Source organism: Manis javanica, chromosome 11 (assembly GCF_040802235.1).
Source record: "Manis javanica isolate MJ-LG chromosome 11, MJ_LKY, whole genome shotgun sequence".
Taxonomy (NCBI): domain Eukaryota; kingdom Metazoa; phylum Chordata; class Mammalia; order Pholidota; family Manidae; genus Manis; species Manis javanica.
Window position 1 is genome coordinate 99,103,512 of NC_133166.1, and position 26,981 is coordinate 99,130,492.

The 26,981-nt window shown below is 44.3% G+C and overlaps 4 long non-coding RNA genes across 7 annotated transcripts in view; 2 read left to right on the forward strand and 2 right to left on the reverse strand.

Annotated features, from left to right (window-relative positions):
• Window positions 1–5,109, forward strand: part of LOC108384484 (uncharacterized) — a 37,459-nt gene extending 32,350 nt beyond the window's left edge. Inside the window, exon 5 of the long non-coding RNA XR_012122874.1 lies at window positions 3,798–5,109. This is a non-coding gene — a long non-coding RNA (uncharacterized lncRNA). The remainder of the gene's footprint in view (window positions 1–3,797) is intronic.
• The window catches only part of LOC140844484 (uncharacterized), a 71,612-nt gene that overhangs the window by 43,401 nt on the left and 1,230 nt on the right, over window positions 1–26,981 (forward strand). The gene's annotated exons all lie outside the window — the stretch shown is intronic.
• Window positions 5,246–11,687, reverse strand: LOC118971860 (uncharacterized). 2 transcript variants are annotated; one of them, XR_012122876.1, is made up of 5 exons: window positions 11,189–11,687; window positions 9,265–9,322; window positions 8,504–8,600; window positions 7,043–7,317; window positions 5,250–6,669 (listed from the first exon to the last, which is right to left on the reverse strand). It is a non-coding gene; the product is annotated as an uncharacterized lncRNA (long non-coding RNA). The 2 variants fall into 2 exon arrangements; XR_012122875.1 differs by having other exon boundaries at window positions 5,246–7,317.
• LOC118971859 (uncharacterized) lies at window positions 18,589–26,811 on the reverse strand. Its single transcript, XR_005060569.2, has 2 exons — window positions 26,660–26,811; window positions 18,589–21,239 (listed from the first exon to the last, which is right to left on the reverse strand). It is a non-coding gene; the product is annotated as an uncharacterized lncRNA (long non-coding RNA).

The window sequence follows — 26,981 nt, forward strand, 5'->3', positions numbered from 1 at the left end:
TTAAGAGAAATTAAAGGGGACACTAATAAATGGAAACTCATCCCATGCTCATGGCTAGGAAGAATTAATATCGTCAAAATGGCCATCCTGCCGAAAGCAATATACAAATTTGATGCAATCCCTCTCAAATTACCAGCAACATTCTTCAATGAATTGGAACAAATAATTCAAAAATTCATATGGAAACACCAAAGACCCCGAATAGCCAAAGCAATCCTGAAAAAGAAGAATAAAGTAGGGGGGATCTCACTCCCCAACTTCAAGCTCTACTACAAAGCCATAGTAATCAAGACAATTTGGTACTGGCACAAGAACAGAGCCACAGACCAGTGGAACAGATTAGAGACCCCAGAAATTAACCCAAACATATATGGTCAATTAATATTTGATAAAGGAGCCATGGACATACAATGGCAAAATGACAGTCTCTTCAACAGATGGTGCTGGCAAAACTGGACAGCTACATGTAGGAGAATGAAACTGGACCATTGTCTAACCCCATATACAAAGGTAAACTCAAAATAGATCAAAGACCTGAATGTAAGTCACGAAACCATTAAACTCTTGGAAAAAAACATAGGCAAAAACCTCTTAGACATAAACATGAGTGATCTCTTCTTGAACATATCTCCCCGGGCAAGGAAAACAACAGCAAAAATGAGCAAGTGGGACTACATTAAGCTGAAAAGCTTCTGTACAGCGAAAGACACCATCAATAGAACAAAAAGGAACCCTACAGTATGGGAGAATATATTTGAAAATGACAGATCTGATAAAGGCTTGACGTCCAGAATATATAAAGAGCTCACACGCCTCAACAAACAAAAAACAAATAACCCAATTAAAAAATGGGCAGAGGAACTGAACAGACAGTTCTCCAAAAAAGAAATACAGATGGCCAAGAGACACATGAAAAGATGCTCCACATCGCTAATTATCAGAGAAATGCAAATTAAAACTACAATGAGGTATCACCTCACACCAGTAAGGATAGCTGCCATCCAAAAGACAAACAACAACAAATGTTGGCGAGGCTGTGGAGAAAGGGGAACCCTCCTACACTGCTGGTGGGAATGTAAATTAGTTCAACCATTGTGGAAAGCAGTATGGAGGTGCATCAAAATGCTCAAAACAGACCTACCATTTGACCCAGGAATTCCACTCCTAGGAATTTACCCTAAGAACGCAGCAATCAAGTTTGAGAAAGACAGATGCACTCCTATGTTTATCGCAGCACTACTTACAATAGCCAAGAATTGGAAGCAACCTAAATGTCCATCTGTAGATGAATGGATAAAGAAGATGTGGTACATATACACAATGGAATACTACTCAGCCATAAGAAGTGGAAAAATCCAACCATTTGCAGCAACATGGATGGAGCTGGAGAGTATTATGCTCAGTGAAATAAGCCAAGCGGAGAAAGAGAAATACCAAATGATTTCACTCATCTGAGGAGTATAGGAACAAAGGAAAAACTGAAGGAACAAAACAGCAGCAGAATTACAGAACCCAAAAATGGACTAACAGGTACCAAAGGGAAAGGAACTGGGGAGGATGGGTGGGCAGGGAGGGATAAGGGGGGGGAAGAAGAAGGGGGGTATTAAGATTAGCATGCATGGGGGGGAGGGAGAAAGGGGAGGGTGGGCTGCACAACACAGAGAGGACAAGTAGTGACTCTACCACATTTTGCTAAGCTGATGGACAGTAACCGTAATGTGGTTGTTAGGGGGGACCTGATATAGGGGAGAGCAGAGTAAACATAGTATTCTTCAGGTAAGTGTAGATTAAAAATTTTTAAAAAAAAAGAAAGAAAGAAAGAAAAGGGGGATTACTCCTTAACAGGATAAAACTATTGGTAAATCAAAGATCAACGCATGCTTTAAATATCCTTAATGTTGATCACTTAAAGGGTGTCAGATGATCAGCTATGGAGGTACTCTTTTCTGATAATATTCCTTTCTCTTAATTAAAAAAAAAAAAAAAAGCAGTTACTGTGTGCTGACCTCCAATGAGTTCTGCACAGTGGTATAGAGGGCATGTCAAAGTGTGGGCAAAGGGTCTGTTTGTTTCTACGCAGAAGATCAAGGCCTAGCTTGGATACCCAGAAAATGAACTAAGATACGATATGAGGAGGAGCTTCCGGCATCAGCACTCTCTGGAGGACTCGTGCCGGGGGATGATCATCAAAAAGCCTCCACAGGGATCCGGACGATGCTGCGGTTGTGGCTGCATCCAGCCCACCGTCTCCTGGACTTGCCATAAGAAGGAGGAGGGAGATGTCTAGGCTGGCATGTGCATACAGTGAGACAACGAATTTGACCGGATCTGTACTGTTGGAACTCAACCAGGAGTTGGGAGGGGTGCAAGTTGTAGCACCCCAAAATCTCATGACTATAGACTATCTATGGTTAAAAGAACATATGGGATGTGAACAGATCCCAGAAATGGGCTGCTTTAATTTGTCTGATGGTTCAAGTACAGTTGGACAATATCCATCATATCATAGATAAATTTTCACAAATGCCTAGGGTGCCTAAATGGTTTTCTTGGCTTCACTGGAGATGGCTGGTAATTATAGATTTGCTTTGTTTATGTCACCGTATTCCTATTATGTTAATATGTGTGTGCAAATTAGTTAGTAGTTTAAAACCTATACATACTTAAGGTACTATACAAGAAGATATGTCAAAGAAATAATCAATCCTCCCAAGTTTCCTTCATATGCTACATCTATAGCTTTTCTTCTTCCTTCCTAATTACAAACCTTAAATAGAATTCGTGCCTCATATCGAATTTACCGAGTATCATAATTCCTCCAGGTGGTAAAGATACCTCGAGACAAGTGCTGGGCATAGAAGCCACAGGGCATAAATCTGCAAAGAAGTAAAAAGCTAACCTTTGCAAACAATATGGCTTCTCTCTCACTTACCAACTTTACATTTCCCTGTATGGCCCCGGAAGATGACTGGTTAGCCAGAGACGGGTAAGATTCCTCAAGGGAGGAACAACCTAAGACAGGCACAGTCGCAGGGGGGCCATCAGGTGAGAATTTGGGGATCAACAGAGGTGAGGCTCAGAAACTCACCCCCCCTGCTTTGAGAGAAATCTTCTGCATCCGTGGATGTCTTGCTGCCCTTGTCTAGCCTGGATTAATACTTAGTCCATAGGCACACACCTGATCATCTGATCATCTACATTTGCCTTCTTACAGCACTAAACTATGTTTTCTACCTTTATCTTGCATCTACCTACCACTTCAGCATTTTATTAAAAATAAAAATAATAATAATAATAGGAGAAATGTGGGATCAACATATAAATCAAGTACAAAAATCAAATGAATATTCATATTTGACCTGATGGTTTATAGGTCATATTGCATGATCAAAACCGAAAGTTTCTGTGATGAATGCCCTTGTACTGTTCACCATGTAAGAATTTATTCACTCTGTAAGAATTCGTTCACCATGTAAGAACTTATTCATTATGCTTCAGAAGATTGGAGACTGACGAGAATTAGGCTTGAGATGGATTAATGATTGTACATTGAGCATTGACCCCCCTATACTGAATTTTATTGTTGTTAACAACCATTTGATCAATAAATATGAGAGATGCCCTCTCAAAAAAAAAAAAAAAAAAAAAGTATTTATTTTTATTGTAGAAAAATTAGGAAGTTCAAAAACAAATAATTCATGAGGCGGCAGCCAGTTAACACACTGTATATCCTAGATCTCTCTCTCAGCACACACACAATTGTTTTAGACTATTTTGTGTGTTTCCCTTGGTAATAGATTTGAACATCTGTCCTGGTTGATGAACAAAGATCATCATCGACAGCGGACACCCAGGGCTCCGAGATGGCATCAGTTGTATTGGCCAAAGAGAAGAAACTCATGGATGTCAAAATAGGGGAGCCGGTGAGCTAGATACTGATGTGGAATTTCACTCTGAAGGCACAGTTGGAGCATTTCAAAGAGGTATGGCAAGATGTGGGGCAAGTACCACCAAGAAGTATTGCTGTTATTAGGAGTCTGGTGTGAAGAAATGAAACGTTGCTGAGGTCTCGACAGAGCTGGAGGCTTATGTGCTTTATTATCTCCGGTTGACCCTTGAACAGCACAGGGGCTAGGGGCACCCACCCCCTGTGCAATCAAAAATCCAAGTGTAACTTTGGACTTCCACAGAACTTAGCTGCTAATAGCCTACTGTGGACCAGAAGCCTTCCTGATAACATGAACAGTTGATGAAAATGCACAGTTTGTACATTATGGGCATTATATACTGTATTCTAACAATAAAGTAAGCTGGAGAAAAGAAAGTGTTCTTTTCGAATTGTCACAAATCTCAAAACATTTCCCAATGTAGTTATTGAAAAAGAATCTGCACATAAGTGGACTCATGCAGTTCAAACCAGTATCATTCAAGGGTCAGCAGAACTGCTTTTCTTATAAGGAGCTCAAACATGAGTGGACACACAAACACCTGAAGAGGGCCTGTTTGAAGGATGCAGCCTGTATTCCTGCCCGGGACTTACTCTGTCTGGTGCCTGGGTCCTTTAATACCCTAACTGAGAATTCACAGCCAGTAAAAGATGACCGATTTAAATAATGTGTGTATGCTGCTGGTGGGAATGTAAATTAGTTCAACCATTGTGGAAAGCAATATGGAGGTTCCTCAAAAAGCTCAAAATAGAAATGCCATTTGACCCAGGAATTCCACTTCTAGGAATTTACCCTAAGAACGCAGCAGCCCAGTTTGAAAAACACAGAAGCACCCCTATATTTATCGCTGCACTATTTACAATAGCCAAGATATGGAAGCAACCTAAGTGTCCATCAGTAGATGAATGGATAAAGAAGATGTGGTACATATACACAATGGAATATTACTCAGCCATAAGAAGAAAACAAATCCTACCATTTGCAACAACATGGATGGAGCTAGAGGGTATTATGCTCAGTGAAATAAGCCAGGTGGAGAAAGACAAGTACCAAATGATTTCACTCATCTGTGGAGTATAAGAACAAAGAAAAACTGAAAGAACAAAACAGCAGCAGAATCACAGAACCCAAAATGGACTAATAGTTACCAAAGGGAAAGGGACTGGGGAGGATGGGTGGGAAGGGAGGGATAGGGGGGAAAAGGGGCATCACAATTAGCATGTATAATGTAGGGGGGTCATGGGGAGGGCTGTGCAACACAGAGAAGATAAGTAGTGACTCCACAGCATCTTACTACGCTGATGGACAGTGACTGTAATGGGGTTTGTGGGGGGGACTTGGTGAAGGGGGGAACCTAGTATACATAATGTTCTTCATGTACTTGTAGATTAATGATACCAAAAAAAAATTGTGTATGTATACATATTCATATGTAGTATATATATCTCACCATTTTCAATGGCTTAATAATAATTTTATTGTGTTAACACAACAGAAATTATTTAACAAGTTCCTATTGTTTGAACTTTATGTTTTTTCCCTTTTTTATTTTGCTATTATCAACCATGCTTTAATGAAAATTGAATTATAGCTAGATCTTTGCACACCTACCTAATTATTTCCTTGAATATGGTGGTTTTTACAGCTTCTTATGTATATTACCATCTTACTCCCCAGGAAGACTTGTTCTCATTTCTTCCCAAGGCAGCATGGAGATGTCCGTTTCCCACTCTCTTGCCAACACCAGGCATTATAATTCTGTTTTATCTTTGCCATCTAAAAAGTAAAAAGGGCATATTCTTGTTTTAAGTCACATTTCTTTTATTACCATCGAGGCTGAACATTGTTGACGCTTTTTAAATTGTATCTGCATTTCTTCTTTCGTGATTTGCGTTTTCATTTCATTTTGCTGTTTTGCCCCCGTGGTGTGTATATTAGCTTCCTAGGGCTGCCATAATACATTACTACAAATGGGGTGGCTTTAAACAACAGAAATTTATTCTCTCCTAGTTCTGGAGGCTAGAAGTGTGAAATCAAAGTGCTGGCAGGGCTGTGTTTCCTCTGAGGCCTTTAAAGAAGGCTCCTAACTCGCCTCTTCCTCCCTTTTGCTGTGCCGGAATCCTTGGCTCGCAGCCCCATGGCTCCAGTTTCTGCCTCCGTCTTCCCTCCTGCTTGTCTGTGTGTCTCCAAATCTTCCTTGCCTTCCAAGGATGCCAGTCATTGGATTCAGGTCCACCCCAACCCAGTATGGCCTCATCCATCTGCAAAGACCCTACATCCAAAGAAGGTTGCATTCACAGGTACTGAAGGGCTTAGGACTTGAACATATTTCTTGGTGGGGGACGCAACTTAACTCATTACAGTCTGTGTGCCCTTCTCCTTAATAATTTGTAACAGCTTTATGCTTTACCTTTTAGTTTCTTTGACTCACACCTGCCCCTCTGCTCAGTCAGAGAGGGATGGAGATTTGATTGGACTCGAGGTATGTAGGTTCTTAAAGCCACCTTGTGAGTTACAAGACCCGTTGGTCTCAGGAGCTCCTGCATTAACGCATTCTCCCTAGAGAAGCTCAGTGATGGAAGGAGGGAGGAAGCAGCTATCTTCCTGGTACTGCTGTGATTGACTGTTGCCAGCTCTTCTATTAGCAGGTCTAAAAGCCAGTTGGTTGGGTGGGATCAGGATGATCAGGATGGGAAAGAGGCTGAGCCACCAGTAACAGTCTCTGAAACATAAACAGGTGAATGAATGACCACTGGGGTTGGGAAGGGGGTCATCTAGCTTTACTGGTACTTCCTGGGTTTATATGAGGCTGTTTCTCTAAATGGCTTCTTAAAAGCATCATGTGGCTCTTTCCCTGCTTTTCAAGAGCTTGTGCAAGCATTGCAATATCAGGTTAATCCCAAATTTGCAGTTTCCTTGCATCTGAATGGAGCAAGAGTCTCCGCTTTCGCCAACCTCTGCAAGGATCTTTCCTAGGTGGCTAGGAGCATGGAGAAGAATTGGCTCTGATTTCCAGATTAGTTAGAATGGAGCAGTAGTCTATGGCGGAGTTCCACTGTGGCCCAACTCCCGATCCCTCCCTTCTGCAACCTCACCTTTGAGGAGCATCTCTTCAGAGTCAGGAGCAAAACAGGGCTCCTGAGAGGCTCTGGGGTCTCTGAGAGGGGAAAACATGTTGTTCCAAGACACAGAGGACTGTCCAGTGTGCCAGTCAGATGGTCCCCTAATGAACCTGGGGCCAGCACCGGGGTAGCCAGCTTGATCTTTATCTTTCACTGGGGTGGCAAGCAGTGAGTGGCATCGCATCAGGGCCAGAAGAGAGACTGAGGATGGAGAAAAGTGCACCACGCTCTCCAAGCACCACAAATTCCTGCTCAGGAAAGTATGGAGATAGGTGTCAATACAAGTGGCTTCCGGAAGCAGAAAGCCTACCATGGAAAAGTGCTAGAGCAGCAAATTCCTGAATTTAGGAGACAATACAGAGCTGGAGTTGAATCCCAGCTCTGCAATTTACTAGCTGAGTAGCATGAATTAATTCTTTTAATCTCTTTAATAAGGTTCTGTTTTGTAAAAGTAAGATAATATTGTGAAAAGTTTGTTTATAGGATAAAATAAAATAATGTATGAGGAAAAGCCATTCACGGGGTCTGGCACATAATAGGTGCTTCTTTATTGTATTTTTTCATCCTGTATCCTATATAATATGATTGGAATAGTACCACTGAATCATTTACCCTAAAATAATTTATGAAACCATGAATCTCCTAGAATTAAACAGGCGGTGAGCTCTTTGACATCTGTCTTAGTGATTTTTCTTTTGGATCTGACTTCAAAGGCAAGGGAAACAAAAGTTAAAATAAACAAATGGGGTAACATCAAACTGAAAAGCTTCCATACAGTGAAGGAAACCACCAACAAATGAAAAGGCAACCTGCTGAATGGGAGAAGATATATCTGGAAATCATATATCTGATACGGGCTTAGTATCCAAAATATATAAAGAAGTTATATGTCTCAATAGCAATAAAACAAACAATGCAATTAAAAAACGGGCAGAGAGTTTGAAAAGCCATTTTTCCAAAGAAGACAGGCAAATGGTCAATAGGCACATGAAAGATGTCAACATCACTAATCACCAGGAAAATGCAAATCAAAACCAAAATGAGATATCACCTCACACCAGTCAGAATTGTTGTTATCAAGAAGACAAGAAATAATAAGTGCTGGCAAGGATGTGAAATAAAGGGAACCCTTGTGCACTGTTGGTGGGAATCTAAGTTGGTGTGGCCACTATGGAAAACATCATGAAGTTTCCTCAAAAAATTATAAGTAAAGACACCATATGATCCAGCAATTCCACTACTGGGTATCCGTCTGAAGAACAAAAGCACTAATTCAAAAATATCTATGCACTCTTAGGTTCATGGCAGTGTTATTTACGACAGCCAAGATATGGAAACAATCTAAGTGTCCACTGATGGATGAATGGATAAAGAAGACGTAGTATGTATATATGACGGGATATTATTCAGCCATATAAAAGAATGCAATCTTACCATTTGTGACATGGATGGAACTTGAGGGCATTACACTAAACGAAGTAAGTCAAACAGAGAAAGACGAATACTGCTTGATTTCACTTATATGGGGAATCTAAAACACAAAACAAGCAAAACAAAACCCGAACTCATAGATACAGAGAACAGATGGGTGGTTGTCAGAGGGGAAGGTGTTCCGGGTGAAATGGCTGAAGGGGATATGAAGTACAGATTTCCACTTCTGAAATAAATAAGTCATGGGGATATAATGTATGGCATGGGGAATATAGTCAGGAACATTGTATGAACTTTGTGAGATGACAGATGGTAACTAGACTTATTGTGGTGGCCGTTTTGCGATGTATACAAATATCACGTCACTGTGTTGTATACCTGAAACTAATATAATATTGTACGTCAATTATACCTCCAACAAATCAGTTTTTTGAAGGATTAGGCATTTTCATCACCAGGGGAATGAGATACCACAAGGACTACCTTGGTCTTCCTCCCAGGGGCTCCATAATTCCATAGACTAAGACTCTAGTTATGGGTATGGGGCAGGGGACATTATGCTCTGTGTGATTGAATGTGTGATTCATTTGACACTGAGAATAAAACCAGGCTGAATAAAAAGAAAATACAAGCCTCAGAGGATCTGAGGAAAAGCCTTGAAATCATTGTTGAATCATAAATTAACACCCATAACGAGAGTAGGAATTCACCCTGAATTTAGGACACTCTGTTTTTATTTTTTTCTACTGAGTTTAAATGCTTACCATAAATCGCAAATATCTGGGAGTTGTAAAGATGATTAAACACCTGAAATGTAGTTCCCTAGGACATAAGAAAAAAAATATTAAGCACTTTCTTAAAGTCCGTGAGTGAGGACTGAGTTATGGTTTCTTTGAATAGTGAGACTTGTGCCTTCTCTCTACTGAGGTCAAAAGGAAGTGAAGAGAAAGGAAATCAATAGGAAAATGACTCTCATGCTTGAATCATCATTTCCTTCTTCTACCAGGCACCTGCTATTGGTTTGTATTATAAGTAATAGTAAAGTGATTAAAAACATACTAAAACCTTGCAAACTGAGTGTGGGGCAGTTGCCTGAGCAGAAAGATCCTGTCTCCTTCATTACTCTTCCCCTTTGAGACCCCTCCCTCATTCTTTCATCCATCTTGTGAGCATGACTCATGCCTTAATGCTGCTATGATGTTACATATTTATATGGTGATTTGTCTTTCAAGAGAGTTTGTGCCTAGCCTTGCAAATAATCTAGTGGTGCACATCTATGAGCTCTTTCCCCAAATACTGAATTCCGACCTCCCAGTGCCCAGACGACTGTGCTGGGGGTCCTCCCACTTGCTGTAAATGCGTCCTTGCCTATGGCTTGATATCCTTGATCACAAATCAAGTGGTCAAGTCCCTAAGTATTCATTGAGCACCAATTTTTAGAGTCTGCTTTTTGAGTGTGAGATAAATTTGTAGCAGACTGGCCAGTTGGCCGCAGGGGATTGGGGGTGGAGGCCTCTCATCCACAAGATTTATTATCTCCATCTTTTGGAGAGGTTAATGAACTTACCCAGTGTTTCAGGATAGTAAGTGGCAGATTTGAACCTGGGTCTCCTTAATTTTAAGGGGAAGTAGAGAGTGGGAGAGAGGATAACTGGGGAGTTTAGGTGGACTCTGGAGCTGGCCCACCATCACCAGCAGGGTATTTTTCACATTCTCTCTGTATACCCTTATTTTGAGGAACTGAGTTTATGTATGGTAACAGACAGACATCAAGTCGGTACTCAGCACAATTCCAGGTACCCTGGGGTGAAGAACTGACAAGCAGGACCTCACTTCTGCAGCCGGTGCCACTGCAGGCTTGAGTCAAAGGGGAACCAATCTGGGAGTCTTGGGTGGTGACAGCTTGGGAATCAAGAACTAACTCACAGTGTTAGGCATACTGGGACCAGCTGCAAAGAGAACGACCAGTCACAGAGTTCAAGTGAGGAGAGAGAGAGGAAGTCAAGTCTCCAGCCTGAAGCCCCCTGAGGTGGTGGAGTCGGTGGGCAGAGGGGCTGCTAGCATTTTGTGGGCAAGGTCAGCCCCTGGGGGTAGGTCTTCTCTTCCTGAAGGACCCCATTTTGTAAGTTTGAATAGCTTTCTTGTCCACAAGCCCAGCCTCTCTACCAGGTTACCTGACCTCAGGCCCATGAGGGTGCCTTGGGGGCCCTGTCCTGCCTCTCCCTGGATGCCCAGGACTGGCAGATCATGACCTGGACCACAACTTGGGGTTCAAGTGGCAATATTCCTTGGATAGCGACTGCTTCCTGAGTCCTAAATACAACTGCTACTTCGGTTCTTTGCCCTCACCCCCACCCACCCCACACTCACCAGTCGGTCTCCCTCCAGCAGTTGTGACCTGACTTACGTTCTGGGCCATAACAGCCTTATCTTGATAGATAAGCAAGGAACATGCAAACAAAACCGAGAAAGAGCATTCCAAAGTAGGACACAGTCCAGTGCTAAGCGGTGCAATGTGGCATGTGATAGGAAGCCAGAGAAAGGAAAGCAGCACAGAGCCCTGGAATCAGGAGAGGTTCCGCGGAGGAGGTGAAGCATGGATCGGACTGCGAGGATGAAGTCAGTCTTCCATTTCTCCACCCTGGTTTCAAATGCCCCATGCTTTCCTTGGAAAAACGGGAGTCCTACCGTGTGTGGGTTTCCAGGTCCATGTTTTTTTATGTGTGATTGCCAGCAAAGGGGACCAGGTAGATAAGAAGGCTGTGCTTCCCTCTAGATGGCCACCAAGACCTATTAGTCAGGGAAGCAATTATTGACCAAAAGATATTAAACTTTGGCTGCTTGTCCATGTGGGTAATTGTCCCAGCCCGCGGGACGAACGTGGGGTGTAGCCGGAGACGCCTGCAGAAATGAAACAAGCAAGGGACACAAAGAACGACCAGCAAGACAGGATGTCTGATCAAGCTGGCACAGTTTATTGTTTGCAGGCTCAATTTATACAGGTTAGGAAGGAAGGGGTGGGTCAAAAAACAATTGGCTTTTAGATGGTGCCGGTGGGAAGGTGTAGAGGGGTGATTGGGCCTTGGTTGGCGCTGGCGGGAGCAGAGGACCGGGAAGAGAAGCAGGAAGTTCACCATTTTGTGGGTGGGGGCCTTTTGGTCTCTGGCAGGTAATGATCATAATGAAATCTAACCTTCTGCCAAATGGATATAGATAAAACTTAGATAATGAAGAGATGGCTCCTTTGACAGGTAGCTAGAAGCAGCATCTATCAACAATAGAAGCTCCATTCTTAAGGAAGGCTTCAGGAAAGTTAAGGGAATGGATGGGGCTGGGGGCAGGGAGGTAGGGAGCTGTGGTGGGGAAGGGGTTAGATTCAGGTGTGGGACTGAAGCAGTGGTGCAGGGCTTTTGAACCTGGGGTTTGTGTAGAAGACACTGATGTGTCTGCTCAGTTTCTACCCCGAGATCCTGATACAGTAGGTCTGGAGGGAAGGGGAGTCTAAGGTACACATCCCCTTTGGAGCATAAGAAGACATGGTTATAATCCTTACTCAAATCCTAAGGCCGCTTGAAACCTGGGAAATGCTGACTGAAGGACTGACAGAACCACATCAACAATGGGCTGGGCCTGGGAAATCGTAGGCCAATGCTTCTCAAAGTGTGGTCTGTGGACCACCTGCAGCAGAATCACCACCAATCTAACGGATTGAATTTTAAGGGGTGGAAACCAGGAATCTTCCCTTTTAACAAATACACCAAGATAGGAGATACTCACATACTTGCACACTAAGATCTGAGAGTCATACAAGAAACCTTAGTCTGTAAGGTCAGAGGTTCAAAGCCCGGCAACTTCATATAAATAGCAAGTGTGAGAAGTGGGATTCAGTCCCGGATCTGGCTGCCTCTGAATTGCATCCTTGCTCCGCCGTGCTGAGCTGCCTCTGATGAGCAGGAGAGGAGGGATTCCGGAATTCCAGCTGTCAGGGACAACCAGAGTATGACAGACTCTGACACCAGGCAGAAAGGGCCCCATTGCAAAAACTGACGGGTCAAGGCAAGACCCCGATCTCAGAGGCAGTGGAGATGCTAGTTGGTATATCTTTGCCCTTAAGGACAGCAGGTGTCCAGGAAGAATGGTTAATATAGGGACCCAGTGACTGGCTTAGAGATGCAAGGTGGGGACCTACTTCTCAGAACAAGGGAAGAATTCAGGCTGAGGAACTGGGGAAAGATTAGTTTTAAAATTAGGGATTAGTCTTTGATTAGTACTCAGATCTGAAAAGTGCTCCTAGCTTGATACACACTCAGTCCTGGGAAGGAAGCCAGGCTGTCCAGTGGGGCATAGAGTCATGAATGCAGATCGCCCAGCATTAATTTGAAGGGTACTGGGAAGGCCCTATGATTATGCCCATAGACCAAAGCCTCCCAGACAGAGTTCTAGTCTCTGTACCGCTGTCAGCCCACTCGCCCTAGACAGAGTCTCTTTACCTGCTGCTAGAATTACGCTCAGCCCCAAATTCTTGGTCTTATTCCTGTGATAAGTATCTATCTTTTGTTTTTGTTTTTGTTTTTAGCTGTCCCACATCTGACCTCCTTTCTTCTGTTTGGAGCATTTTTGACTCTGCAATTCTTACTGAAATGCAGATTTTGACTCAATTTCCAGTCTTCCATAGCTAGACTTGGATAAAGGACATAGGCTAAGGCCAATCGGGTGAAACCACCTGGGTTTTATTTGGGAGAAACTTTCTGAGGGTGGCAGCAGCTAGGGCCCTGCGTGCCGTGCCAGCAGGTCTGGAAGCGTGGTCCTTAGTCCCTGGGCCCACCAGGAGTCTGATGACCCCCCACAGTGGTTTCCAGGGAGGGCATTTGGCTCTGGGTCTTGCTGCATAACTTCTCTCATTCCTGGAAGTGCTGGAAATGACTAACCTGCTTCTAAAAACTTATTTTTCTACTCACACCAATCAGAGTTTATCAAGATGTTATCTGACCAGAATATATCAGATAGGAAAACAGAAACCACTCTAGGCCCTTCAACTGCAGGTGTGCAATATCAGGAACTGGCAAGGTGGTGGAAAGGCTGAAAAACCCAGCCAGGAGTGGGGAGGCAACCCAAAGATGAGGAGTTGCAGGGTATTGCTGCCACCCCCAGAATTGGAGTCACAGTGAGAGAAGGTGTGTTTTCTAATCCCACAGGCAGGGGCTAAGCGGTGAGCTTGAATCACGGCCTTCTGGTGGGAGGTGAAGCTAAGGACACACAACCACAGTCAGGGACATGGCCTGTGGCAAAGCAGGGGAGGAGAGAGTATTCTGGTATCTCCCCTCCTGCCTTCCTCCGCACTGCCACTAGGGCACCACTGGCAGAACCTACCCAGAGGGAGCCTGGTCCTTCCTTGCAGCGTAGAACAGAGCAGGGGACAGGCAGGGGATGGGTATGGCCGGCAGCCCACAGGTGACAAATCCACTGAGTTTGTCTCTGTTGTTTTCAAGTAAGAGCATCTCTGGTAAAGTGCTAAAAGGAACATCCCCACATGAAACACAAAAATATATTGGAAGTCACAGTCTGAAGGCTGGGTATTTCTTGGGTTGCGTGGTAGTCCAGGAAGAGGACTATGGGCACATCGTGTCACTGCAGGCTTGGCTCAGTCCTGCCAGCACCCATGTCTGTTCATTTCACTTTTCACACTCCCGGGCTGTCTGCCCTTCTCTCTTAGGCTGGAACCCTGAGGCCGTCATGAATCTTTGTGGCAAGATACCAAGAATGACCACCTCACTTCTCAGATTTCCAAGCTTCCAGTGCTTTCTAGACCTCACCTAGATGCTTCACTCTCAGGTGTGCGCCCTGCCAGCTGGGTGGAATGCCATAGTTTGGAGGATGAATGGTTAGCCAGTTGTCAGAGGGTGATAGGCAGCTGGCAGAGGAGGGGCCCAGAGTTGGGAGAGGCCCCAAACACTGCTCTGTGAATTCACCCAAAACTGCCCCAGCTGCCTGGCGGAGCGAGAATGGCCTCCCCGCAGGCAGAAGGATTCATCCCTATAGTTTATGACCCCGAAACCCCAGCTCCTAGAATTACTTTCTCTTGCTGTGTTTTAACCCTGAATCAAAATTAAGGACTGAGTGTTTTCATCTTTGTACCTCCAGTGCTCAACATAGTCCAATGTAAGTGTGGAAATAGAAATAATACGCAAGAAAAATAATGAATGAGTAAATATGACCACTGAGGCATATGTATGTCCTTGTATGGCCACCATGAGCCCTTTGACTTTTCTGTGGTTGTTCCTGGAGGTGGGCATGTGTACTTCACCACCTTTGCTGCTGCGGAAAAGAAGGAGATGGGGTGCTCAGAAGCCCAGGAGCTTCAAACACATGGAAGTGCAAGGAGGTGGCTCTTTCTCCTTACTACGGTTTAGTGGCCCCGGATGCTCTGGGTTGGCTCCAGCCTGCCTTTCGGCCTTTGACCTAAACCTCCCAGCCATACTGCTGGCCAAGTCAGGCTGATGTAGAAAAGTTCCCTGGGGAGACAGGCAAGCTTCTGGCTCCCTTTTTTCCAGTGGGGATTGATATGATGGGGAGGGGACGGGAACTGTTACCTGAAAACCAGAATTACTTTCCATTATAGCAGAAGAAAATAAAAGCAAGCTGGAACCCTAGTTCATAAATTCTGTATCACTCTCTGTTTTGAGTGATTGTTCCAATGACAGCAGGGTTCTAGGGCCCTGTAGGTGGGGTGTGGTTAGGTCTCTATTGATGGACTTCCTCTCTCTCGACCTGTTTCACTGTGAAACTCTACACATATACATGCACACCAGCTGTCGGTCAGTCCTGAGACCTTCCTCCTGCTGTTAATTTATGATTCCTCTTGTCTGGCTGATACTAAAGTGACAAGCCTCCCTTTGGAGATCCTTGGGAAACTCCAGGAAGTTGAAAAAGAACAGGATATGGAGTCTGAAAAATAATAGTGGGTAATATCTGGTTGAATAATGGGCATAGAGGGATGCTCAGCAGCTTGCCAGAGGCCAACATGTACTCCTTAGGTGGAAATGGCATCACATTCCCTGGGTGGCCCATTTTCTGCTTGATAGAAAGTGAATGAACATGTGACCACCTTGGAATTGGATTTTTGAAAAAAGAAAAGATTTTCTTGACCACCACCCAGGTTCTCAACTTTAGAATTGGAAGCTGCTGGAGCCTGAGTCCTCGCAGCAGGCAGGACTGTGAGCGCCCCTAGGGATTCCCAGGAGCCCAGCTAGCTAGTCTTTCTTACTAGGGCCCTCTATTAACTCCAAAGAGAATATCTGGGTCATAGCGCAGTTCAGACCCCATTAACACTCTAGGGCCGCCCACTGCACATCTAGACGGAGAGAAGGTGCCTATTCGGGGTGGAGGATTCTTCAAACAGAACCACCCCTTTCCTTACACTTTGTGTGCAGGAGTCTGTGTGTCCTGTCCTTCACGAGCACCTTTGCATTTCCTTCTCATTCTTTTCCACCTCATCTCTGTGCCTCTCTTCCTTTGTCTCTCTAGTTCTATCTCCTCCTGCCTCTCTATCTCATTCTCTGCCTTTGTCATGCCTCTCTCCCTCTCTCCCTCTCTCCCTCTCCCTCTCTCTCTCTTCCCCGCCCCCCCCGCCGACCCCACCCTCTGGCTCTCTCTCTTGTTTTCTCTGCTCAAGTTTCTCAGTCTTCCTCCTGTACCTGGCTCTTGTTTCCTTATTGTACTGGATTAAATAGTGAACCCCCACTCCCCAAAGTCATGTCCTACTTGGGATCTCAGAACATGAGCTTATTCAGAAGTAGGGTTGTTATAGATGAAATTAATCAAATTAAAAGGACTCCATTCTACAGTAGGGTGAGCCCTGAGCCCTCCCTATGGTGGTGTCCTGATACAGGGAGAACCGCGTGATGGTGCAGGAGGCGGCGATGCATCTCCAAGCCAGGAATGCCAAGTGCTGCTGGCAATAACCAGAAGCCAGGAGGAGGCGGAGGAAGGATTCTTCCTTAGCGCCATCAAAGAGAACAGGGCTACGCCAACCTCTTGATTTTAGATTTCTAGTCTCTAAAATTGTATGACAAATATGTTGTTTTAAGCCCCCCAGTTTGTAACATCAGCCCCCGGAAATGAAGACACCCATCATCAGGTTTCTGTGCCCTTGTCTTCCCTAGCCACAGCTTTTGGATTCACAGATCCAAATCACTGACCTCATCTGTTGCATTCCTGGCACCAAATCTTGGCTGACTCTTTCTCTTTGGGGGCGAAGTGCACATCTGCTGGACTCACAGTTCAGCAACCATGTGGACGTTCTCTGTTCAGAAGTGTCAGGGTTTGTAAATATTTCATGAAGGGAACCACCTTTTAGTCCCAGCCTCCCAAATCAGTTTGCCTTCTTCAGAAACCATAGGAAGAGTCAATAATCTGGGTTTTTAATCTCCACGGGGCCTCGGGCAAGTCTGTTGACCTCCCTTTGCCCCAGTGTCCTCATCAATAAAATACAGAAACCGCTTCTGCCGCACCTGCCCTCCTGACAATGTTCCTAATGGGAAAGAACCTTCAGAAGCACAGAGTAGAATGCTGTGTACATTTCATAGCCCTTTGTTATCCAGATTTAGGAAGCTGGGATGAAATCAATATTTACTGAACACCCAGAAGGTGACAGGGACTTTAAAAAATATTATTGCATTGAATCCTCCAATCACCCTGCCACATGGGTGATTCCCATTTTTAAGTGAGGAGAAAGCTGACTTGTATAGAAGTGAAGAAATGTCACTTGCATAAGAAATGGTCAAGCTCCTAATTAAACTGAGATCTCCTGACGTCCAGTCCAGAGGTTATTCACTGTATTACACTGTATTCAGTTTGGTTTATGATTGGTTTCTTTTTTTAACGACATACTTCCTCTCCACCTTGATATCTCAGGAGAAAAATCCTAACCCAATAGAGAATGTTCTCTTCTGTAAGGCAAGATGTAATTTTCAAATATGAATTGTAACAACATGCTCAGCAACCACAGAAGTAACATTTTGATGGAATAATTGATAAGAGCAGACAGGAGTCTATCAGGAAGTGAAGGATTTGGGTGTATGTAAAACTGAAGTTTATATAAACCTTTGGAGGGGACACAGGAAAGACTACATCCAGAAAAGAGGAGGCGCCAATATCAGGAGTCCCAGGGGGCTGGCGAGTGTGCAAGCCTGGGCCCATGCTCTGCCGAGGCGACTATTTGCAGATGTAGCATTTTATTTGCACAGTGTTTAGGCGTGTGATACGCACGTGTACATGTTAGAGAAAGGCAGCTAATTTCTTTTATGTCTTAGGCATCTTCTAAAAACATACATGTCTGAGAAATGGTCACCTTCTCTCCCACTGATTTCTCCACTTTCTGTATTTCTTGCTCCTTGGTGAGTCCTGTCCTTCCAGAGCGATGGACCGCTGGCTCCTTCTTGAGGCGTTTATCTGACATCCGCCTCACTGCCGAGGGAGCAGGCCCCTTGATTCCCTTCTTTAAGTCCCAGAATTAGCTTCCATCTCCCCACCCTTGGTGTGATTATGGTGAAGAAAAGCTCATAAAAAAGAAAATTAAAACATCGGGTAATTTTATGGCCCATAATTTGTTTATCTTTAAGAAGCCCATATTGGAGGAGCATTACTCACTCTGGGGATCCTGGCATAGGCAGATGCATCATTTATACTGAAGCATATTATCTGCTGTGATATTTATGATGAAATGAGTTTGCCAGCCATCGTCTATCAGGTCATAAGCCTCTTACTCAAGCTTGAAAAATGGCTTTTCATGCGTCTTGTTGCAAGACTGGGATGGATGTGCACTCGGTGGCTTTCCCACTCCCACTGCTCCCAGGGCAGGAGGCATGTTCCTCTGCCTCATTTATACCCCATCCCCTCCTCAGTCCAGTGAGATCACAGGTTCTTAAGGACAGGCTCCATATCTTACTCATCTGTACGTTCCCTGTGTCTGGTGCATGATTGATGGTCAACAAATCGATAAAATGGAATAAAATGAACCAAGGATGTTTCAATTCTAGGATCATGACCTCATGAATTCCGGGAAAAATGGAAGAAATATGCAGCACCACTTAAGGTCATTTATTTATTCATTTGTTCAATAATACATTTGCGCATCCATTCAACAAATGCTCCTCACAAACTATTGTGAGGAAGGTGCTGTACTGGGTGTGGTGTGGACTGAAACAATGCATAAGACATGGTTTCTACCTTCAGGGAGCTTATGGTCAAGTACTGAAGGGAAGAGAGAAATAAGTGGGACTGAGAAAACAGTAAGCCATGAAAATATTGTGGGTGCTTTGTGGATGAACAGGTCGCTGCTAGCAGGAGGCGTTGGAAGGAGTGGGGATGGACTAGAAGTAGGCTGGATGGCATTTTTGTTTCTTGTTGGCAAGTAAAAGAAATCAAAGCTAATCCAGCTCCAGAGGTTCATAGGGAGCAGGCTGTGGAATCTCACAGGATCTTAGAAAATGCTCAACCAGTAAGCCTCAGGCAGGGTGGGAAGCAGAGATTTCCATGGGCCTCAATAGCAGTCCTCAATGTGTGGTCCTGCCCTGGAGAGTTCCACTGCCTGTATGATTCAGGGCCAGTGCTTCTCTGTGGTCTGGTCCAAATGGGGAGATAAAATGTGATTATATATTTTAGGTATAATATAATGAGATATAATATGATTAACCAAGCCCAGTGTCAGGAGTTCAGCTCCGAAACTAACTGGCTATGGCCAGAGCAGCTATCCCTAGAAACATGGCTGCTAAAGTGCCATCTGGACATTGTGAGCAGTTTTCTGGGGCTGGGCAAGACCCTCTGGCAGAGGGCAGCTACAGGTGGGTAAGATTTGGAAGTACACAGACATGATCACGAAGGACATTTCTGGTAGAAGAAACAAAGGGCTAAAATCCTCTCCACCAGGACTCTTGGCCTTGGTTCCTGTTCTCCCAGCCTCAGCTATGGTCATTCATTACCTCTGCTTGTATATGACAGTGTGTGAGGGTGTGTGTGCAGCTGTGAACATGTGTGTGAGTGCAAGGGTAAGCATTCATGACTGTGATAATGCATGAGTGTGAGTATGTGCATGTATGAGCGGGTGTGTGAATGTGTCTGAGTGTGTGTGTCCACTGTGAGTAGGTGTGTGTGAGTGTGGGGAATGTATGAGTGATTTTGTGTGGGCTCCTCTAAATTCCACTTTGGGCAGGGCAGTGGGTGGGTGGGTGGGTGGGGGTTGTGCATCACAATCAGCAGCCAGGCTGAACCTTCTCAAGTCAAATGGGATTCTTCTTAGCACAGCTCTTACAGGCTATTACGATAAATGAGTCTCTTGGCCTCCACCTAAGAAAATTACTAAAATTACTAAATGCTTTTGTCGACCTGTCTTCTGTAGGTGCCGATCCACACAGTGAAGTAGAGCAGGGGAGAAAAACACCTATTGTGCAACACAACAGCAATTTCTTCCTGTCCGAAACACATCATTGCTTTCCTGCAGCATGAATTCATTTCATGCTCTTGAACTTGGTATGCTCCTTCTTATGATAATCCCTCGGTTAAATATAGCCATCTTCCTCTCTTCCCAGCCACCTCGGTTCCAGACAAAAGAATTATGGTTCTTCCCACTCCCATGGGCTCCTGGCTCCTAAGTGTCGGGCCTGTTCCACTGTAGACCTGTTCTGCTTTTCCACTTTTTCTTGCTTGCCCTGTATACCCACTGAAGCCCCTTGCTTCACTGTAGAGCTTCAGAAAGTGGATTCTGTTTCCTTCTCTCCCCTGAGGATCCAGTAGAGATGACTGCTTTTTGCAGAGTGGGAAGGAGGTCTATGTCTCAGTAGAGAAGTCATTGGCAAATGGGATAGCAAGCATGTGTAACTGACAAAAAAGTGGATGTCCTTCCTGGCATGAAGAATAGACCATCCCAAGCTGGCAGCAGGAGGAGAGAGCTGCATATATTCCTCACTGGATTTTTGTTTATGTAGGAAATATTTGTGGCTTGATCAAACACTTCTCACAACTCCAACTGTTATAATGGGAGAGAACAGGTGTGCCGTCCACCTAACCTTTTACAAAGGAGATAGCTGGCTGCCTCTGCTGCTTTATTCCCCCTGGAGAAAGATGGATGCTTGCACATCATGGCTGTATCTCAGCAGCACAGGCCCTGATTTATTTTATTTCACTTTGATTGACATCTAATTGACATACAATATCCTATTAGTTTCAGGTATCCATCACGGTGATTGCCTGTTTGTATACACCTGATTTTCTTGCCAGCTGCAGTTCATTTGTAAGTTATTAACCTTTCAAGGGCCAATGTTTGCTCAGCACCTCCCAGTCCACCTGAGGATTAGCACCGTGCTTGAGAATTTGTGGGGAAGACGGAGCAGAGAGCTGGAGCTGGAGAAGGTGGGTGGCACATGACCGCGTTGGGAGGCAGAAAGTGTTCCTAGCCTGCAGGGGAGGAGACTCACACTCAGCATTCACAGAAGCCTCGTCCACCTTCTTCTGCCCAGGCCCAAGAAGATCGTCCATGAGCGAGTCCACACGGGAGCAAAGAGTCCGCTGTGCACACCCGGCTGAGGTTTTTCAGGCCAATTCATTTCTGAGGATAAGATGAAGAAGAGAGTTCCCTACAGGGCGCTAAGAACTCTCCCAAAATACTGGAACCCCCCCTTTAGATCCACAGATGGGAACTTCCACTTGTCATCTTGCAGGAGATCAATTTCTCCGTGAGCCTCGCCTGCAAGACAGTGGGCACCTTAGGAACAGATACTGTGACTCAATCAGCTCTGGATATTCGGATTAGCATAGAGCCTGGGATTTATCAGGGACCCACTGCATTTATGCTGACTGAGTAATTAACTCTAGTTCTTTAAGTTTCTCAGGACCAAAGAGTCAGCCTTAATTAAAGCAAATTCACAATTCGAAATTCAGTCTATGCACATTCAAGTACAATACAGTATAGTAAGTATATTATAAGTCCCTTATTGACTATTACATGTTGCCAGAATTTCCAGACAAGGATCTGTCAGTAATATGGGTAGGTGTTCTTCGTAAAGACAGTCAACAAAGTATTCTTTCCCTAGCAGGTCACCGTCAGTGACTCCTATAATCTCACTTACTCAGTGAGTAATTTTTAGCTTGAGGTTAAAAATTATCCAATATTTCTCTTGTCCACCACAGTATTTGCTGAACCCTATAAAGTGAGTGACCAAAAATGCAGAGGGAGTTACCAGGAAGGGTGTTAGAAATAAAATAAAACAATCACTTTTGTTTTAATGGAACTACTTACAATACCAGAGAGATTATATAGCAAGGTGAAAAAGATCAAAGTCCTTGGTGTCAGACAGACTTGAATTCTGGTCCCATTTTATTACTTCATCATGTGTACTTTGGATGAATTATTTAATGACTCTAAGACTCAGTCTCCTCATCTGTAAAATGGGGATACACTACCCATCTCATAAGGACCGTGAGTGCTTAGCACGCGTAAGGACTCAGTAAAGTGCTAATTCTCATCATCATCACCGTCATCACCAGAACTATGAAGAGCCCTTCCTTGAGGACCTTGCAAAGTAGCTGACATGTAATAGGCACTTAACAGAGGGAAGCCAACTAGTATTAATAATACTTATAATTAATGATAATTAATAATATAGTTAGAAATGATAAATGACAAATTTTTAAGTTATGCAAAAACCAAAAAGATCTTGTGTTTATGATAACCAGAGTCCATATATTCCAGGCTACTGAGATCTTCCATTTCTCCAGAAATAAGAAAGCTACAAGGGAGAATTAATAGTTATTATTTACGTTGTGCCAGCTACTGTGCAAGGGGCTTTACAAACATTGTTCCCCCAGTTAAACTCATAAGTATTCATAGTTTTACAGGCAAGTCACCAAAGGCCCAGAGAGACTGAATAGCTCTCCCAAGATTGCGCTAGCTGATAGTGGTAGAGCTGTAGTTTCAACCTGGTCTATTTGGATTCCATAATCTGTGCTCTTTTCACTTTCCGAATCTACCTTAAAAAAGAATAATACTTCCCAGAGCTCTCTGGAGTTCTCAGCTGTTCTGACCTTCCTTTGCTGTGCATGGAAGCAGGCACAGCTTGGCTCAGCCCGAGCTTTTCTATTCGCCAAAAGAGACATCTCAGGGGCCATGGCCTCGAGGGGCAGTTCAATAAACATATGTGTAACTGAGTGCCAAGCATCATGTAAAGATCTGGACCTATCAAAATGGATAGGACATGGCGGCAGCTGTCCTTGAAGGCGTCAGAACCTAGAGAGAAAGATCCACTGTGATCAGATAATGCCATGATGAGGACAGAGGTGTGCCTAGGGAGCTGCAGGAGCCCGGAGGTGGGGGGTTGGAGCCTGGGCTTTGGGGGAAGATTTTCTAGAAGAAAGGATGCCAGAACTGAATGTTGAAAGGTGAGTCAGAGGCAGATGAAGTCAGCTGGGAAGAGTGTTCAGGAGGCAGGGTGAGCAGGAGCAGAGCCTCAGGAGTGGGTGACAGAAGGGAGTGTTTGGGAGATTCCAGGCCGTGTAGATTTCCCAGAGTGGAAGAGACAATACGGAAGCGGGCAGTTAGCAAGCAGGAGGGATAGACAGGGCCCGGTCTCACATACCCTTGCAGGCATGTCTCGGATTTTGGACTTGATCCTGTACATGCTGGGGCACTGATGAAAATGTTTTGGCAGAGGAATGATAGGTAGGAGGGCCGAAGTTAAGGTAAGTGAGGCTGGAGATGGGGGGGCCTATTGGGTGGTTACTGTCCAGGGCAAAAGATGATGAGGTCAGTGATGGTAGGAAGAGGGAAGCAGGCAGAGACTCAATAAATGTCAGAAGGTCGAGTCTTCATGACATGCTGGTTGACTGCGTGTTGGAGGAAGGGGAAGAGGATCAAGGATGATTTCCAAGATTTTGCCGTAGACAACTAGGAAAAGGATGGTGCAGTTAACAGGTTATTAAGAAGAGCAGGAGGCTTGTGGGAAAACATAAAATGCCGATTTTTGTGCATGTTGAATTTGGGGTGCTTATGGGACACCCTAGTGAGGATCAATGTCCAGCAGGCAGTATACCCTGATACTGAAACTACGGAGGAGGCCTGGTGGGGAGCCGTTACTCCGCAGGTACATCTAAGCCCAGAAATTAGCAGTGACTCTAAATGTCTCTTTCTGACCTCACCAGTCTAGCACCTTCCTTACTTGCTCTTTGCATTTTTTAGAAGAGTAACATTCGTGCAAAACACCTAACTGCCTGGTTTGGATTCCCATTCCCACCGTGATGTTTGATCCTGTGCCTTTGTTTATGCTATTCCCTCCTTGCAGAAGACCTTTCCACTTTCTTCACCCAATTAATTCGTACTCAGTCTCTAAGACTTAGCTCTGGGCTCAGGGGCAAATATATCAATCAAATTTACAAATAGCCCCAGGATTCCCACAGTCCTCAAGGCAGAGATATAGGCTGATTTTGCCAAATCACCTTGGGTCACGCTAGCAGGTGTCTTGAATATCACTGGGGTTTCCTCCCTTTCCTGTGTTCCCTCCTCTCCTGGACTGCTTTCCAGTCTTTCAGGGTCTAGAGCTTCACACGCTGCAGCCCGAGTGCAGCGACTGTGAATCGAGAAGCTTCCCTCCCAGTGGGGCCTTCCTGGGCGTGCCCGCTTACCACCCTCGCCCTGGGATCTCTCCGCCACTTCACTGTGATCTGCCCTGACCTACTGAAAGTTAAGCACAAGTCAAATGAACAAACTCACACAGAGGGACAGTGTTGTTTGGGCCAGCAGCTCTGAGTCAATACTTTTAATTGTGTCACCTGAAGGGAAGTAAAAATAGAAAAGAAGGAAGGAGAAGGGGAGAAGGGAGGAAGGAAGGAGGAAAACAAGGATTTATTGAGTTTCTACTGTGTCTCAGGCATTGCACAAAAAGCTATTGATCCACTATTCAACTTCCATTAATCAAGAGCCTACTCTGTTCCAATTATACCAGGCACTGAAGATATAGAAATGAATAAGCGTTTACCCAAGCTGTGCAAAGCTTACAGTCTAGAGGCGCAGACAAGCATCTAATGAGTACACAGTGGAATGAGTCTTATGTCCAAAAGGCTATGGAAGCACAGGGGAGAGAACAATTTTCTCTGGCTGGGGAGAGAGGAGGGGTTCAGAGGAGACTTCCTAAAGGACTGACCAGAGTCTCTGAGGTGAGACGTGATGGAAGGCTCTCCTAAGCAGGGATCTGCAGGAACAAGCATAGGAGCTGACAAGCCTGTATGTCTGGGCATCATTGAACACTTTGGCTCTGAGTGGCTCCTCTTTTCCAGTACCCAGCAGACCAGCTCCCTGAATGTTTACTTTCTTTATTTGCTTTTAATAATTAAACACAAAGGAAGTGGCTTTTGATTGCCAGCCTCACTCTCGGGGTTAATTAGATTATTTCCAAATAACTTGCCAAATGCTTGCTTTTGTCTCAAGCTTGGCCCTCCTTTTCTTTCCCTTTCCCCAAACAGTGATTTCTCTAGAGAGCTTTTGTTGGAGAATTGACTGGAGCTAATTATTCCAGATAATTAAGATCGCTAAGCAAAGCAATTTAATTCTTTCTATTTCTATTTTTTTTTTTGAGAAATGTTAATGCCTGCATAGCACACCATCAATAAAACTCCTTTTAAAAGGTTAAGTTGGCCAAGTGCAATATTGAATTGAGAATGACTGGGATCAAATGAAATCCAGTAAAGATATTTAGCAGAGTAATGAAGTTTATTTGGGAACAAATGGCTTTTTCTTATCAGAATTTGCTTTTATTTGAGGCAGTGTTGAAATGAGAAAGAACCAAGTCAGTCCAAGTCCATGATATTAAAAGAAGTTTGTTTTCTGGCACTTACCTTCTGTGCTTGCCCTGTGCCATCCCTGCCCTTTCCCCTCCCGCTCCTAAGCATAAGGCTTTTATACTCTGCCTTCCCCCCTTCTTTTTCCTCCAAGCATGGGTCTCTCCAAGCCTGCAGTTACCCCAGGTGCCCTATGCATCACAATTATGCGGCATGTAGGTCAGAACCACATGAGAGCCTTTGAAGAGGGCTTGGAATATACATACTGAAAAAACAATCTGAATTTGTTGCCAACATTTCAACATTTGGAGACTTCACATAGATGGCATTCCAGCATGGTAGCAATTTAACTGGGACTGACCAGTCACTGTCCTCCTTAGACCAGGTATGTGGGCTCTACCTTGCCAACACCACACCCAGCCTTTTTCATTTATTATCTTACTTACTTGGCCCAGGAGGCATCGAAGTTTGAAACTCCAGATGGAATGTACTCTTTCTATTTGGAATGCTTCCATTGTATCCAAACTAGCATTTTCTCTTTTCTCAGATTTTAATTTTGTGGCTAAGATAACAATCTGGTTAAAGAAATCCATTTACTGAGAATAAATGCCTGAGGGTCTGCTTCATCCCAGCAGGACTATTCCATTTTCAAATCGTTTCACTTGGATCTCTAACCGTTAAAATTTTGAACCATGTGCCAAAGGATAGTGCAGAAGTATGTAGCATAGGAGGATGTTCCTTGGACAGCCAGGTGTTCCCAGGCTGTCTTCAAACACTTCCATGGTGACAGCATCCTTTAGTGGAGAGAGAATGGGCTTTGTACTCAGATTGATCTTGGCTTACATGTGGATGGTCACTTATCTCTGGTGACTTTCCCGTGGCTTCTAAGCCTCAGTTGTCACATTTCAAAACACAGTTTGCTCCCAGGATTGTTGAAAGGTCCTGCTGAGCTGGCAGATGTAAAGTGCTGAAACCTAGTAGCTGCCCAAGAAATGCTCACCTGACTGCCACCTTTACTTTCATTTGGGCCTAGGGATGGATATTCTCCATGTGTCTGGATGACTATACAATCACTGTCCCACATTTTGTTTACAAGTGTTGTATTCGAAATACATGTCAGAAAACACATTCACTACTTAAAAAGCATGGGCTTAAATTCGGTTTGGTGATGTACATCCACAGCCATCGTCCTAATTGGAAATTGTACCTATCATAGCTCACTCACTAATTCATTCTTTTATCAGTGCCTCTATTCATTCAACAAACCTTTACTAGCTGCTGTATTCACTAGGTTATGATGTGGTAAGAAACAAACCCCATTGGCTTACCACCAAATACCTGTTTCTTATTCATATTATGCACTTGTTGCAGGTCAGCTGTGGTCGTGATCCTGTTCCAAGCTGTGTTCTGGCCTCTGGGGTCCAGGATAAAGGAGCAGCCTCTGCAAGGGGCGATCTGGGATGGGCTGGCCTCCTGGCAGAGGGGCAAGGGAGCAGGTGAAATCATGCAATGCCTCTTGAAGTTTCTTTTTGGTACTGGCTGACTGTCATTTCCACTCACATCTCATTGGCTAAAACAAGTCAATAATCATGTGTGATGCAATGGCCAGGGAAACTACCCTTCCTTTAGGAAAACATTAGGAAGTCACAGTCAATGGGGA